Source organism: Phyllostomus discolor, chromosome X (genome assembly GCF_004126475.2).
Source record: "Phyllostomus discolor isolate MPI-MPIP mPhyDis1 chromosome X, mPhyDis1.pri.v3, whole genome shotgun sequence".
In the NCBI taxonomy this organism is placed as follows: domain Eukaryota; kingdom Metazoa; phylum Chordata; class Mammalia; order Chiroptera; family Phyllostomidae; genus Phyllostomus; species Phyllostomus discolor.
This window is the reverse complement of record NC_050198.1, coordinates 77,181,898-77,199,152: the sequence shown is the minus strand read 5'-3', so window position 1 is coordinate 77,199,152 and position 17,255 is coordinate 77,181,898. Positions and strand designations below refer to the sequence as shown.

Here is a 17,255-nt window from a genome sequence, read left to right as displayed (position 1 = left end):
GCAAACCTAACATTTCCCTAAGAATATGTGGGTCAGTGATTTTGTTAATTAATATTGAGTGCTCAATATCATGTCAATTATAATTGCATTGTTTTCACTTTCACACCTGTGAACAAATATAAATATTTTAGTTTAGAATGTGAAACATCTTCACTATGAAGAGAATATTGGAGAAAAGGAAAATGCCAAAAACATATTCAAATGTAATGCCTTAAGAATACAAATAATTTCTTCCATTGTACTGTTGGTCCCAAAGGAACAGCAAAAGTTGGTAAAAAATGACAAGTCTTGAAGCATGAGCTGCCCAAGAAGGTGGCAATTAGGAAATAGTCCTATGTCAAGAAGCTGAAAGGAGATAGGAAAGGTGATTAGATATTTAGGATTGACTGTGATACTTGCTGGAGAAAAACTGTGCCTTACTCAGTAAAAGTTCTTTGAAACACTTTAAAGTTTCCATAAGAAATCAGCTTTTCTTGTTTTCAAAAGTGTAGTTTTAAACATGCAAGTGCTGTTATAGACATGCTGACACTTTCAAAGACAGAGCCTGGATAAGGGTGATTTGAGGCAACTTTGGTGCAAACTTTAAGGAGGTGTTTGCTTTCAGGGTCACAAAATTGCCAAACCTTCACTAAGAATGAGTGTCTTCTTGAGTTTTCACCCTACATACCTCATTTGCCTCACTGTAGTCTGGGTCTGGTTTAAAGAATGGACCTTTATATGCTAGAAATTATCTGACTACTTAAGAGAAGAAATAAAACATAATATGATATTTTTAAGTCAGTATTTGGTCAATCTTTGTGCTTTTTTTTTTGTTAAACAGTCCATGGAATATTTTTGGAATGTTATAAAAGAAGGAAAAGATTATATACATAGTTCACCTCCAAAACATAAAGGTAGCATGTAGGAAGAAAAATCTATTATAACATGAAACAGACCAACAGCAAATTTATGTCTGCATAGGGCAAGTTAAAATTATACACAACATTATTTAATTATAGAGAATCACTGAGTTAATGGGTATTTTAAATTTGTTTATCAGCTTACAATTGCATATTTTTCTATATCAGGTCATGAATGTGCATAGAACTTCAAGTGAATTTCTTGATTTAAGACAGCTATAGGTTTATTTTTTTAATTCCAACTTAAAAGTAATACATATATGGATTTGATTTGCTGTAGATTAAGACTGAATTGTTTAACTATGCCCCCATGAAAAACAGTAATACTACACAGAGCCTGGAGAAATATTCGTGTTAGTTTTATTTGAGATGATACTCGTTTACTTGGTAGGCAAAACCTTGAATCCATGTCTTTTTTGGATGTGCTTACTGAGGATTTCAGTCTCCCCATCTTATAATTATAAATCTGAGCTTTTGCGGGGAGGACTGGGTTACAAAACAAAGGGATTAATTAATACAAATTGATAGCATGAAATAGTTATGGGGATGTAAATTACACATAAGGAATATAGCCAATCATATTGTAATAATAGTGCATTGTGTTAGATGGGCACTAGACTTATTGTACAATCACTTTGTAAGTTATATAAATGTCTGACTACTATGCTGTGTGACTGAAATTAATATTATATGTATGTCAACTATAATTAAAAAAACATAATTATTTTTAACAGATTTTATTTAGTTATTTTTAGAGCTAGGGGAAGGGAAGGAAAAAGAGAGGGAGAGAAACATCAATATTTGATTGCCTCTTGTGCCCCCTCCTGGGGACCTAGCCTGCAACCCAGGCATGTGCCCTGACTGGGAATCAAACCAGTGACCATTTGGTTCGCAGGCCAGAGCTCAATCCACTGAGCTACACCTGCCAGGACGAAACACAGTTCTTTTAAAAGAAAAAAAATTAAATTGTTAAAATTTCAAAACAATAATAGCAATAGACATATTTCTAGTAGAATAAATTTAGAAAAGCAAGTATCATATTAAAGAAATGATGAGCAGTCACAATAAGGGGAACAGAGAAATTAAAACCATATGGGTTTGCAAGAGAGAGGCAGATAGCCAGAGACATAGACAGAAAACAACAGAGAGGGAATGAATTTAATATAAATACATTGGTCTCCTTTCCCCTGAAGTCAGAAACCTCTTGTGTCATAACTTCTTTGAAAACCCAGGTTTATAAGTGCTCCTTCCTTTTTTTGTATCCTTTATTTGTGGATAATCTCCAGCAATATTTAGCCTTTTGAGATTTTGAATGTTCATATTTATGGATTTGTTATCACTCTGCTGAAAATCTCTTTCATTACTCTCCTCTAGTTCTTTCAATGCCAAATTTTCAATTAGGTGCTAACCTTAATAGTACAGCTAACCCTCTTATCTGGAAGTACATTATGCTTGTTAGGTCAAGGCTTTGCAATCTATTTTATTTACTGAAGTGTCCCTTTCAGGTATGGTTAACAGTTCAGATACAGGACACCCAGTTAGTTCTGTTTGATTTTCAGGTAAATTGACCTCCTTTTGCCCCAAATATTGCAGGGGACAAATTATTCTTATACTTACCTGGAAGAGGAGATACCATGATCATGAAGGTGGTTTTCCCAGGGCAAGGCTTATCCATTGCACTCCGATGTGCTGATCCCTACAATTTCCCCTATTGTGGGAAACTCAACTTCATAATTTGTGGTAGTGGGGGACTGTGTTTGCACTCTCCTCCAAAAGAAAAAAGAATATCCTTTTGTCTAAAATTCTAATTACACTTGGTGTTAATTTTTTATTTTTGCTAGTTCTAGCAATCTTACTTCCAGGTAAAGTATGACAGCATTATGCAGCCCTTATGTCCTCATTCCACTTTCACAAATTTTATTCTACTTAATCCTCATAGTAACTCTGTGATGTCTGAATAATCATCCCCATTTTATTAATGGAGAAATAATCTCAGAGATTTGCACAAGGCCATAAAGCTAATGGCTAGCACATTCAGGATTCAACTGCTTCAGTGACATGAAACACAATAGGCCTTTCCCTCCACAATGCTGTCTCCCCCTCAGTCTTTCCTGTTTTTCTTTTTTTTTTTATTTCAATCATTGTTCAAGTACAGTTTTCTACCCCCTACTCCCATTCCAGCCCCTCCACCCAACCCTCCCCCCTTCCCCCCATTACCCCCCACCCCTAGTTTTTGTCCATGTGTCCTCCAAATTTGTTCCTGTAATCCCTACCCATTCCCCCCTGAAATTCCCTCTTCTCTCCCCTCTGGCCACTGTGAGACTATCCCCTATTTCAGTGTCTTTGGTTATATTTTGCTAGTTTTTGTTTTGTTTTGTTTTGTTGTTTAGATTCCTGTTAAAGGTGATATCATGTGGTATTTGTCTTTCTTACATAATAGAAAATACACAAAAAGGAAGTTAGTTCTTCTTACTCAGTGTGTTTTAAAATACATTTTCCCTGCTTAAAATGTAAATTATGGAAACTTTTAGGCATTCATATAGGTATAGAGAATAGTATTGAGAACTCCCAGGTACTCACCACCCATCCTCAACAATTAGCAACATTTTTACCTAATCACATTGCATCTGTTCATTGCCCCCCCTACTTTTTTTCCTAGAGTATTTTCAAGACACAATACCATTTAAGTTCTTGTTATTGTCACAAACTTGGTCCATAATTACATCATAGTTAAATACTAACCAACCATTCTTACTCATCTTGTAATGCTCAGTTATAACTGTGGCCCATGCCCATAGCACCTTAATGCATAACCCAACATTTAGTGTTGGAAGAAACAGGTTTTTATTTACAGGATTCCAACCTTGGTTGGGGGGCTGGGAGCGCTTCTGCTCAGAGCCCTTTTCTCCCAAGAGACCCAGCAATTCCCTTTCTCCCCATCTAGCTACCAGCAAAAACCATGTCCAGAAGTTCCCCACATCTTTATTCATTCCAAAGCCAACTGTAGAAACAGTTCTCCATCTCTTATGTAAAGTACACTTGTGGGTTTCAAAATCACTATCCTCTCACAGCAGCTCTACCCTTCAGGATCTGGGTTGCACTGTTCTCAGCCCCCATGTACTGGTTCAAGGAAACATTTGCCATGTTATACTGGATCATGGTGGAGTCCAGGGAGACACACTTCCCAAGAGAGTGGTTTCTCTATACATCCTCTAGAGAAGCTAAAGTCAGCATTCCTCTATCACAGTTCAGCATTCCAGGCATCTCCCACTAATATGTGCTTAGTTCAGCAGGTTCTCACAATTCCCAGCTCCATCTGCTTTGCCACGTATCCTTCAGGCAGGTTTCCCACACAGTCTCTTCTTTCCTACTCTAGCTTCTTTCTCACCACAGACCAGCATGGCTGCTCCCTACACTACAGCCTACATAACTGCATCCCCTCATGGCTACTTCCCTTTCAAACCACATGGCTGCATCTTTCTCTTTCCCATGGTAGACAAGCTCCCCTTGTCTTTCAGACTGTCCTTACTTTAAATGCCTACCCGGAACTACCTATGTGACCTCACATCCAGCCCCTTCTACAATGGGGACCTTTGTCAGTTGCCCTGAATCTTTACTTTCATTCTGCTGCCATCTTTAGTCAGGGTAAGAGTACCCACTGACATGGAGCCTCCACCTCCCTGCCTCTCATGTAGGCATGGTATAAGTTCCTTGACTATGTCAGGAGTTGCTATACATTCTAAAAGTCACATACTCCTTTTGCCATGGACAGTAGCACAGCTATTATCTTGTCTTTTGTTATGCAAAGTATCTTAAATTCTGTTTCATTCCCTTCCCTCAAACCCCAGCCATAGGCTGTGGGGACTTTTGGGACCCCTCACTCTGCATCCATTACAATCTTATGCTAGCAATGTCTTTACACCTAATTACCCTGCATTTTTTTGTGTGTGTCAGCCTGATTAATTAATTTAAGATTAGGTCTCCATTCTCAAACTGGTTCTCTTTAGCAAAAAGTTTACTAAAAATAGATTTACCCTCTTAGAATTTTAAAAATATTTTAAAATATGTAAAAACATAAAAATAATACCAGAGTTATTAAATAATTGTTTTTAGCAAATCATGACGAGTAAATAAATGTTGATTTGGGGTTACCTAAGCACTTGCAAAACCTATTGAGCACTCTAAGTTGAGGGGGGAGAGAGGAATGGGGGGAAAAGTACAGGGAAGAAGAAACATAATTGGTAGGCATTAAATAGATGGGAAGTCAAAAATGGTATAGGAAACAGAGAAGTCAAAGAACTTGCATGTGCAACCCATGGACATGACCTAAGGGGAGAGTGCTGGAGGGTTGAGGGCTACAGGGTGGAGTGGGGATAAAGGGGAAAATGGGGAAAACTGTAATATCATAATCAATAAAATATACTTAAAAAAGAAAATAAGTTTCTATTTTGCAAAAAGTGGTGAGGCGAATTCCTTCCTTTACCTTTATGGAAATGAACTCATCAGGGAACTGAATGGTATATGCAATTTTGGCCTTAAATGTAATATGGAAGAATTCTACCAACCATAAATAGTTAGAAGCAATATCCAGAAAAAAAATGTACACCATCCTTAGTAGAGCATAATTAGAATGATGTTAAAGTGGAATGAAGTTAGCCATCCTATAACTCTTATACTATATAAGCTGCCACTGTGCTTAATCAGAAAAAAAGAAGGGGGAGGGGGTAAAGTGTACATTTTGCAAAATGCTTGGATATTCCTTAATAAATAAAGTTAACGCTGTCATTAGTGGCAGCTCTAAGCAAAATTTTTACCTTTTTTTTCCTATGGATAAGCACTCTTTGGGGAGATGAATATTGCTACAGTCATATTGTGCTTTCAGTTAATGAGATGTGGGTTCTATTTGTTAGAGTTTTATGGTAATGAACCTTATAATTTACTGACAAACTGGCTTGCTTTCAAAACATTCTCTTATTGCACTGACTTTTTTTTTCATCAGAAACATTGATGTGCTAATTTGTGTGTTTCTGGCAGCAGATGTGCACCTTCACTGAAAGGCTGCCAGAGTGAGGGGAAAGGACAGGAGAGAAAAGGAAGAAAAAAGGTTTCAGAATTTTCAATTGGTAATAAAATCCACACACAAATGAAACATTGCTGTTTACATGAAATATCCATGAGATCAGTAAGTGTGTTATCTGAAATATCAAATATTTATCACTAAACTTTGGTTGAGTTACAGATATCTTAAGTGCCAAATCCCTTTATCCAAAGTGAAAACTGAATGGCAGGATTTGTCATTTAAAATTCAATAGCTGTAACTAGATGTCATTAAGTTAAAACTAGGTGAAAAACACTTTCCTTCCCTAAAAGGGTGAAAGATATTATCTTTCTAAGTAATGTGCATTACAGTTATTAACAGTGATTTTTCAGTACAGACCTTCTAGATTCTGTTTGTTTCTCCAGCCCTGAAATTGCATGACTCATAAGGATAAAAACTGTGTTCTCAAATTCCAACCCCAGTGTAGTTACTTACTGCCAGCTAAGCGTGGTGTGTAACAGAAACCATGCCATCCTTAGTAGGAAATTGAAATATTCTAATCATAGGTATATCATCACTAATAAAGGACATATAACCATGATGAATTTTTCAAACACCTCATTAAACAGAAAACAGAGCACAAATCTTTTTGTAACACTTGTATTGAGAAAAAATGAAGGGACAGTAAACTGTTTGTGGTGCCTTCCATCTTAGTGGGAGTTAGGAAACAGGGAGGAGACTGAACTTGAAAGCAGAGATTCATTCACTGGTGGCTAAAAACTCCATGTTGAGAGGTAGTTGTACATAATCCCAGTCAGTGGAAACATAGCTCTCAGAAGGTGCACCATAGTGAAAAGGACCGAAACCCTAAAACAGCCTTTTGGCATATTGATTTTAATCTGGTTATTAAAAATCAAAAGACTCAGAAAGAGCCTTTGACCATCCCTAGTTTCTTGCCTAAGGGATTCAGATGGAAAAGCTTAGTCCATTAAGGAAATTTCAGGAGTTAACCTTAACCTAATTTAAATTAAGGGGTAAATTAGATTACCCCTTGTGTTTCATTCATTCTGGGTTGTCTAGCCAAAATTTGCCTGCCAACTTACAAGGGTTGCTCTTTTTCAACTACCTGTATATTGTCTACTTCCTTTGAAATCCTATCACTGATCTACCCTACCTTTCTATTTTGTCCAAAATAATGATATATATACCCAATTTTACCTCTTTGTCTTTGGAATTTTTATGCTTATGTTAATTCCCTTTGGGTATGTATTAAAATTTGATTTTCTTCCCTGGCTGGTACAGCTCAGTGGATTGAGTGCCAGCCTGTGAACCAAAGGGTCACTGGTTCAATTCCCAGTCAGTGCACATGCCTGGGATGCAGGCTAGGTCCCTAAGTAGGGGATGTGTAAGAGGCAACCACACATTGGCATTTGTCTCCCTCTCTTTCTCCATCCCTTCCCCTCTCTCTGAAAGTAAATAAAATATTTAATTTTTTTATTTTTTTCATTTTATTCTGTCTTTGATAATTTTTAAAAGATTTTAGTTATTTATTTTTAGAGAATGGAGAAGGGAGGGAGAAAGAGAGAGAGAAACATTGATGTGTGAGAGATACACTGACTGCTTGATTCTCACATGCCCCATACTGGGGACCTGACCCATAGCCCAGGCATGTGCTGTGACTGGGAATCAAACCTGCAACCTTTCAGTTAGTGCTCAATTCACTGAGCCACATTATCCAGGGCTGTCTTTGTTAATTTGATTCTTAGCTCACCTAGAATACCTCAGAATATGTGAGGAAAGGGTTTTTTTTTTTTTTTTTTTTTTTTTTTGCCTTCATAGTAGTCGCTTAAGGAAATTAAACACAAGTGTCTCAGAAGAAAGACTCTATTCTACTTTTATGTTAAGATGCTTCTGGGTACATATGCAACCAAATAAATACTAAACTCTTATTTTCAGTGAACTATTGGATGTTTCAAATCCACAGAAAAGAGTGACTAAAAAGTTTCACAACATTTGTAACAAGTATAGTCCTTGCCTTCAAAGACCTTACAGTCTACCTGAGAGATACCATAATTGTATAAGTGCACATAAGTGTAGCAATAAGTGGCAAAAATTTGAACAAAGAATTGTTTAAATCAGAATATAATTTAGGCAAGGTAGTGTTATAGAATGGACCTGTGGTGGGGGTGTCTCTCTGTACTAGGTTCTCCTTGCCTGTTGCCCTTAGGAATTGTGGCTCTCAATGCTAGAGTTTGGTAAAAAGGAAAGGAACTATTTATTCAAAAGTTATACAGGTTTGGGATAATGACAGGATGTCTCCATTAAAAAGCCCAAAGTCCCTTAAAACATGCACAAACACACACATTCCTTCCTTCCCCCTTTACCCCTGGTAGGCCAGTCTCAGAACATGCCAATCAGAAGTACTGTCCTCCAGAAGAAAAAGAAGTCCACAGTTCACTTCTCCTGGTTCTTCTCAGTCATCAATGCTCAGTTGGAGACTGTGGAAAACCTGCCCAGCTGAGGTCTCCCACAGTCCCTAGCACCACCAGCTGTGTCACAGCTGTCCCCAGTTCTTAATCCAAAACCACGTGGCACCTTCTCATGCCCTACCAGCGAGAGTCCTTTTACCCCTTTCCTTACCTGCAAGGTCTCGCATTGTCCTCTGTCATTGTCCTGCACTGTCCTTGATCTCTAGTTCTGCATTGTCTCTCCCCCCACAACGCCCTCATTGTGGAAGCCTGCCTTTAGTTTAAAGTCTGACCTGGAACCTCCTCCTAACCACATTTCTGACTCCTCCCATAACTGGCTACTGCCGGCCCTCCCACAGTTTTCAACCTCTTTGGGCTGCCATAGTTAGTCTAGGCAGGTGTGGACCTTTGGCATAGAGCAAACCATCTTCAATCCTCATGCAGGTGCTGTAACCAGGGGGAGCTTCCCCCCAGTTATGGCAAGGATCAAAGTCATTTCCACCTCCCTGGCTCAAAGCTTGTCCACAGCTATTTAACATATCTATGAAACTAACCAGCTGTTACAGGTATGTAAAATAACTGTTTCTGCATATAAAGTATGAAGTATGAAGCTGGCCAACAGTTGATATGCAAAATAACTCTCAATGGATCTGCTCTATGTGTCCCATCCCCCAGTCCAGACTTATGGGAGTAAGGATATCCTATATCTTTATATTTCCTGGATACCCCGAGTTCTGGACCCTATTTCAAATCCTCTGTTTGGGGGCCTCTGGCTGCACCCCATTACAGTAGGGCATTTGATGATATAAACAGCCTTTTTTGTTTGTTTTTCAACATTGACTTCTTATTTCAACCCCATCTAAACATATACATTGATTGTATAAGTAATATTTTTTTGAGATCCTGTTTTACATAGTGTCTGGTAGAGAGTAGGCATTCAACATGCATTTATTAAATGAATAAATAGCATTATCCTAGAATTTTGGAGATGTTCAAAAGAGAAAGCACCATTCCAAAAATTAATGTACCTTAGCTCTATACAAGCACAGAAGAAGAGAATGTTTCTGCCCTTACAAACCCTAGGTAGTTGAAACCCTTTGTATGGAATGCCTCTTTGCTGCTTTGTTGTGAAAATTTTCCTCAACCTTTTCATTCTAAAACTCTTAAAGGTTCCTGTTAGCTATCTGAGACTGCTTGAGGTCCCCCTGTGTCCTTTCAGGGATAGCCAGAAAGCCAATGCTCCTTATTTGTGGATAAGGGAGCACTCCCCTGGACAGTACTGGAAGTGCACAGGGCTCTATGATGCTCAAGCAAGAGAAAAGATGGGACAGGACAGGTGGGGACAGATTGTGGAGGCATTTGATTTTAAGTATTACAGAGCAATTAAAAGTAGTATGTTGACAACTGGAATCTGGATAGATTAATTTGACAACTGAATTCAGAATTAGGATGAGAGAAATGACAGACAGTGAGATTGGTTACAAAAACCCTTACAATTAAAATAAGAAAAAATACATGAAAGAGGAATAAGAACAAGAGCTTCAGAAACATTTGTAATATTATCTAGACATCATATCTCATGCTAAGTGTCTGAAAACCCAATGTCTGTGTTTTGTAGCTCATGGTCAAATGCAAGGTACAGGCACCAATTACTCATTTGTTCTTTTTACTATATTGTGTCCTACCACATAAAATGTTTTTATGAGATGCCGGGTAAGTTACTTTTTTTTTGATTCATAACATACAGTGGGAGTGCCATAAGAAAACATGAAGGTGTACAATACAATCAGATGGTAGGGGTCTTCATTTAGAGCTGAATATGTCATCTAAAAAAAGTAATAGTCTTAAATATTAAGCTTATTGGTTATGTGTACATAATATTTTTATTCAGGTAATTATTGAGAGACAGCTTATATTAATGTGTTTTGATAATCACAAATACATTAAATGAAAACCTGAGACTTTGATATTAAAAACATTAACCAGAGAATGATACAGAAAGAAAACATAATAGTGTAATTGGTGAGAGCAATAATGCTATTTTTACTGGAAAAAAATTAAAAATTCATATTATTAAACATAAGTTTTAAAAAATAATTTATTTGGGTACTGAATTTTATGCAACTTTTATTACTCCAACATTACAAATTAATGTATAGTTTATTTAAACCTACATTTTGCAGTAAAGTGAGGAAAAACATACAAGGTCAGATGGAAAGAGATTTAAATGGCACACAAGCAAGTAGAATTATATTATCAACTGTACCACTAGCTGTGAGACCTTGCTCAAGTCACAGCTCCTCTGGACTTCATCGTCTTTATTTGTAAAAAAAAAAAAAAGGGGAGTTGAAGCAGACACTGTTGAAGTTTCCTTTAGACCCTAATATTAGATAAACATCTTGAAACTCTGTCTGGATTCATTATATTTTTTAATTCTACAGATTTACCTTAAAATAGTAATATTTAAATGACATTGAAGCATTGAAACAAATGAATTTTTCAATGTTGGTTGATGTCTTATGAAACTTCTAAGGGTTCCTAGTCTTGTCTGAGCGTTGAGCCTTAAAATAGTTATTTTTTCACCAATACATATTTGGCCATGATATAAAGCATCTAAAAACAATTGTTAAGGACTTGTTGACAAATAGGAGGATATGTCCTGGCAGCAATATGCAAATTATAAATATTTAAGTTAAAATTAGCTTTTTGTATGATCTGTACAGACCAGTCATTCAGCTGGGCGTTCTGGCATGCATCATTAGGATTGTGAAACTTATGAAAGAAATAAGGCTCATAAATACAACCATGACTGATCTACAAAACAGAATGGGCTCTAATGTCATGGTTTTGATCATTCTATACCTTCTTTGGTTCTTTATATTATTACTTCTTGTTATTGTAGAAGAAAATAAGCACTAGTCTTTGAGTCAGACACACTGAATTCAAATTCTCTTTCTGCTACCTACTGAATAATCCCCAGTTTTCTCCATGATATGTTGGCAATGGACGTGAGAAAACCAGCTTTAACTAATTCACAAGATTATTGTAAGGAAAAAGAGTGTTTTCATACAGTCTCGATAAATATTATAATAATTAGTAGTTCCTTTATTGTTATGTGTTAAGGGTTCATGCCTTGACTATATGACAGGACACAAAGAGTTATCAATAAAATGCTTTGATTTGTTTTGAAAGAAAAAAAGTTGAGGGAGTCTAATAACCACTTGATATAAACCATCTGTGAAAAATTCTTTATCTGCCCATGAATTTTCTAACATCCTAATGTAGAGACATTCACTTGGAATTTCAGACTTTATAAAACATAATTCTGAAGCAAGGCAGATTTAGAGCTTGGAATAAACTATTAAAATTATTTTTTCAAGAGCCACTATACATGTACTCAAGAAATGCTTCACTTCTCTAATTAAGGAGCTATCTTTGAATGACCATATGCAATACCACTCACATTAAGAAAAAATATCTGCTATCAAACTATACTGCAAGGTAACTGTAATCAAAACAGGCTGGTACTGGCATAAGAATAGACACATAGATCAATGGAACAGAACAGAGAGCCCAGAAATAAACCATGTGTCCATGGTCCATTAAAATGTAACAAAGAGAGCAGGAGCATAAAATGGAGCAAAAATAGCCTCTTCAACAAATGATATTAAGAGATCTGGACAGCTACATGCAAAAAAATCAAACTCATCCACCAACTTACACCATACACCAAAATAAATTAAAGGTAGATAAAACACATAAATATAAGTCCTGACACCATAAAAGTCCTAGAGGAGAAAATAGGCAGGAAAATTTCAGATATCCTATGCAGCAATATTTTTCACCGATATATCCCCTAGGGCAAGGCATATAAGGGAGAGAATAAACAAATATGACTATATTGAATTAAAAAGCTTCTATACAGCTAAAGAAAACATCATCAAAATGAAAACAGAACCAACCATATGGGAAAACATATCTGCCAATGACACCTCAGACAAAGGTTTGATCTCCAAAGTATATAAAAAGCTCACAGGACTCCACACCAGGAAGACAAACAACCCAGTTAAAAAATGGGCAAAGGGCCTGAACAGACAGTTCTCCAAGGAGGACATACAGAGGGCCCAGAGACATATGAAAGGATGCTCAACATCACTAGCCAACAGATAGATGCAAATTAAAACCACAATGAGATACCACTTCACACCAGTCAGAATGGCCATCATAAACAAATCAACAAACAACAAGTGCTGGAGAGGATATGGAGAAAAGAGAACCCTAGTGCACTGTTGGTAGGAAGGTAGAGTGGTGTAGCCACTGAGGAAAACAGTATAGAATTTCCTCAAAAACTAAAAATGAAGCTTCCTTTTGACTCAGCAATTCCACTGCTGGGATTATACTCTAAGAATCCTGAAACACCAATCCAAAAGAACCTATGCACCCCAATGTTCATAACAGCACAATTTATAATACCCAAGTGCTGGAAGTAACCTAGGTGCCCATCAGTAAATGAGTGGGAATCAAAAACTATGGTGCACTTACACAATGGAATACTACGCAGCAGAAAGAAAGAAGGAGCTCTTACCCTTCACAACAGCATGGATGGAACTGGAGAGCATTGTACTAAGTGAAATAAGCCAGGTGGTGAAAGACAAATACCATATGATCTCACTTTTAACAGGAACCTAATCAACAAAACAAACAAGCAAGCAAAATATAACCAGAGACATGAAAATACAAAACAAACTGACAGTAACCACAAGGGAAGGGGATAATGAGGGAAAGAAGGGGAAGAGTTGTTAAGGAACATGTATAAAGGACCTATGGACAAAGCCAAAGCAGGTAGGATTGGGGGTGGGAGGTAGGGGTATGTAGGGGCAGGAGAGAGTGGTAAACACTAATCTTCAGTTGCAATTCAGAATCTATTTTCCACTGATCCTGAAGACCCATATTTTATATACTGGTAATTTTAACATGGAAACAATCTGGTCATTCTGAATTGTGAATTTAAACACAGTTCAGCCCTGACCAGTGTGACTCAATGGGTTGGGCATCATTCCACAGGGTGAGGGAGTTCCCAGTTGGACACATGCCTGCATTATGGGCCCCTGTGTGAAAGGCAAGGAATCAATGGTGTTTCTCTCACACATCAATGTTTCTCTTCCCCCTTCTCTATCCCTTCCCCTCTCCCTAAAAATAAATAAATATTTTTTAAAGAAAGTAAATTAAGATAGTTCACCAACATCAAAAAGAAAAGAAACATACGAATAATTGACATGGCATAATTTACAGTCTTTTCTTAGTTTTCTAACTACCGGCCAGGTCACAGATGAACAGAACATAATCGGTTTGTAAAAACATATATTGATGCAGTCAAGTAAAGACAGAGTGCATGTCTTTACAAAGGATAGTATTAGGATATAAGACAACTTTTTAATTGTAATTACCAACTTAGCACCCTCCAGGACAAACATCACCCAATTATTTCATTTTGTGCTTCATCCATTATGCAACTCTGTCAAAAGAACTCTCTGTTCCTCCAAGGCAATTGATTAACATTGACCAGTTTTTCCTCACTTTCAGTTGAAAGTAATGTAGTGAGATTAACAACACAATTATTCAGTAGGTTCAGTCTGTTACTTAATTAAAATAAAAGTTTTTCACAAAAAGCTACTAGTTTGCACAAGCACAGCAAAGTAGAACCGATTCTTGAATTTTAGGTTTTGGAAAAGTGATTTTTATTCCTTTTTATACAAGATAAAAGAATGTTTCCTTTTCCATAGATGTGTTGTATATGTATGTGTATGTTTGTGTGGTAAAATCGAGAAGATAGGGTAATGTTACTTCACAAACTTTTTTTTGTAAATGGAATTTCTTAATTTGCCATAGTGGAAGAAGCTTGAAATTGTCCTAAACTATTGTGATGTGTGCCTATGGTGCCTAATTATTTCTTTAATCTTTATGCTACTGATTGCATTCTGCATTTCTGGAGCAAAAAGAAAGGGCAAGGGCAGAATAAAATAAAGGGGAAATCACTTAAATATCTTTAACTACAATTTCAATTGCCATTCTCGGTTTTTTTAAGAAAATTTTAAAAAATGTTATTGTATTTTTTCCATTGCCATTTATTCCTCTTACACACTTCTCCCCAGTCCACTCCTCGCCCCTCCCCACACCCTACCTTCCCACTCCCCACCCAATCACCACAATGTTATTTAAGTTAACTTAGCATTTCTGGAGTCTTTTCACCCCTTCCCTTCTCTCAAGTCACCATTAAAAATATGTATACTCCTTTGCAACAGCATGGATGGAGCTGGAAAGCATTATGCTAAGTGAAACAAGCCAGGCAGTGAAAGACAAATACCACATGATATCACCTTTAACAGGAATCTAAACAACAAAACAAAACAAAAAACTAGCAAAATATAACCAAAGACACTGAAATAGGGGATAGTCTGACAGTGGCCAGAGGGGAGAGAAGAGGGAATTTCAGGGGGGAATGGGTAGGGATTACAGGAACAAATTTGGAGGACACATGGACAAAAACTAAGGGTGGGGGGTAATGGGGGGAAGGGGGAGGGTTTGGTGGAGGGGCTGGAACGGGAGTAGGGGGCAGAAAACTGTACTTGAACAATGATTGAAATAAAAAAATATGTATACTAATTTTATTTGCACATGTTTATCTATAACTGTGAATAGAAAGTTAATATGTACAGTTTACCAGAAAGTGGACAGATTCCAGAAGGTTTTTGAGATGCTTTGATGAGGTTTTATTCCCTGAAGTTAAATTTACACTTTAATTATGTTTTTTCTATAAGTGCAATCACACATGAGCAATGAGAGTCTAGCTATTTGAGGAGTAATAATGCTTTACAATAACTGCCTTTAGTTGACAAGGTAAGCAATTGATATATTTTTAATTATAATACCTTGGAGCTTTTAGAGTATTGTAGCTTTAAACAATGAGAACCTGTGAAGCAAGGCTTTCTATTGCTTTTTGTCAGGTTGATATAAATTTGCCTCAGGCAGTGCTACTGGCCAAAAACAATTAGAGTAAATTAAAAACCAAGGCAGATGGGCTCCTATAAATTGAGAGTGATCAATTTATAGATACTTTCCATTGTTACTAGTTTTGACCATTATTTAAAGTGTAATGTGTTATTTAACTAAGCTCTTTTATTAAGGACTCATTTTTATAAATTCCTTATTAATGACTTAGGAAGAACTGGATCATCTTATGGAAAACCTACAATGAACAAGTGAAAGTAAATCCTAAGGTTTGCTTGCTAAATCTCTCTCTCTCTCTCACTCTCTCTCTCTATTATATATATTTTATATTTGTGTGTATCTATGTATATTTAACAATATTTATCAGGTGTGCATATAGCACACATCTATTTTTCCACTGGGCAAGTGCCACTTATGGCACAATCCTGGTTCAACCCATAAACTTTCATTTAAAAAAATACTGTAATTATTTTAATGTATTTTCTACCAAGATTTTTTCTACATAAACTTTCTTTAAAGTTTCTTTCTTTAAAAACCTGAGGACTGTGAAACAATATAAAGAAAAGGAAGAAATAATCCAGTACAGTAATAAGGAAGACGTCACATCTCAGTGATTTCCTTTAAGTGTTAGAAATTATAAGAGAAAGAAAGCTGTGTAACAAGGAAGGGAATTATCATTAAAATACCATTTTTAAGGTGGAAAATAAAAACATACAGAAGTCTTCTCAGTAGGTATCCAGCCAGGTAATATGAAAAATAGAGACACTTACTGAAGAAGATACAAAAGATAAAAAACATTGTATGTTGGATAATGACACCTCAGCCCCCTTCAAAGTAGGCTCCTTGGGACCTCACACAGTTCTCCCAGTCACAATCAGCTGCTCCATCCTATTTTCCTGAATCACACTGACAATCTAAATCTCTTTCCACTTGAAGGTGATTTTAGTTTTGGGAAAAGCCAGAAGTTTCAGGGTGTCAAATCTGGGCTATAGGGGGGGCTGAGTCATCTGGGTGACTTGATGTTTCACCAAAAAATTTCTGCATGAGCCATGATGCATGAACAGGTGCATTGTTTTGTTGAACTTGGTGCTTCATGATGAAGTACCAGGTTCCCATTGTTGTGGCCTTCTGAATCATTTGACTAGTTTCCACAGAGGAATGTTCAAGCTTAACACAAAATTTGATATAGATTCGTTGCTCTACTCACTTAGTTATTTTGAATGTGACAACCACACAGTCCACATGCTCACTCAATGGCATCTACTGCCCCCACTGACTACTAAGTACACTGAAGTCATTGTTGTTCACACATGCGCATTCCAGTCCACTCTTCTTGGTTGCCAAGTTACATTAATGTCACTCAGCCTGTTCTCGTTATATTAACAATGACTGGCCAAATTTAGTATCCCAACACTAGGAAAAATTATGAAGTAAGTAAAATTTATCTCTAGGGCCTATAACATCCTCTTCTAGTATCTCTCTTATACTCTTCAGAACCGTTCTAATACCATATCCTCAATGAACATCCAACACCTTTATACCTTTGTACTAAGCCCAACCCTTATTAAAATTTGCTATGAAGAAAAAACTGATACAGCTTTTTATTTTAAGGTATTTAAGGTATTTATTCATTAAATTTTGTTTTTCATTCAGCCCCATATGGTGTGGCTCAGTTGGTTGGACATCATCCCACAAACCAAAAGGTCACCAGTTCAATTCTCAGTCAGGGCACTTGCTTGGGTTACAGGTTCAGTCCCCAGTCAGGGCACATACAAAAGGCAGCCAATTGATGTTTCTCTCTCACATTGGTGTTTCTCTCTCTCTTTCATCTCCCTCCCTCCC

The 17,255-nt window shown here is 36.8% G+C and overlaps 1 non-coding gene and 1 pseudogene across 1 annotated transcript; one reads left to right on the top strand and one right to left on the bottom strand.

Moving 5' to 3' along the window:
* LOC114505510 overlaps positions 1-17,255 on the bottom strand; it is a 49,759-nt pseudogene that overhangs the window by 11,689 nt on the left and 20,815 nt on the right.
* LOC114505888 lies at positions 2,509-2,671 on the top strand. The gene has a single exon (XR_003685338.1). It is a non-coding gene; the product is annotated as a U1 spliceosomal RNA (small nuclear RNA).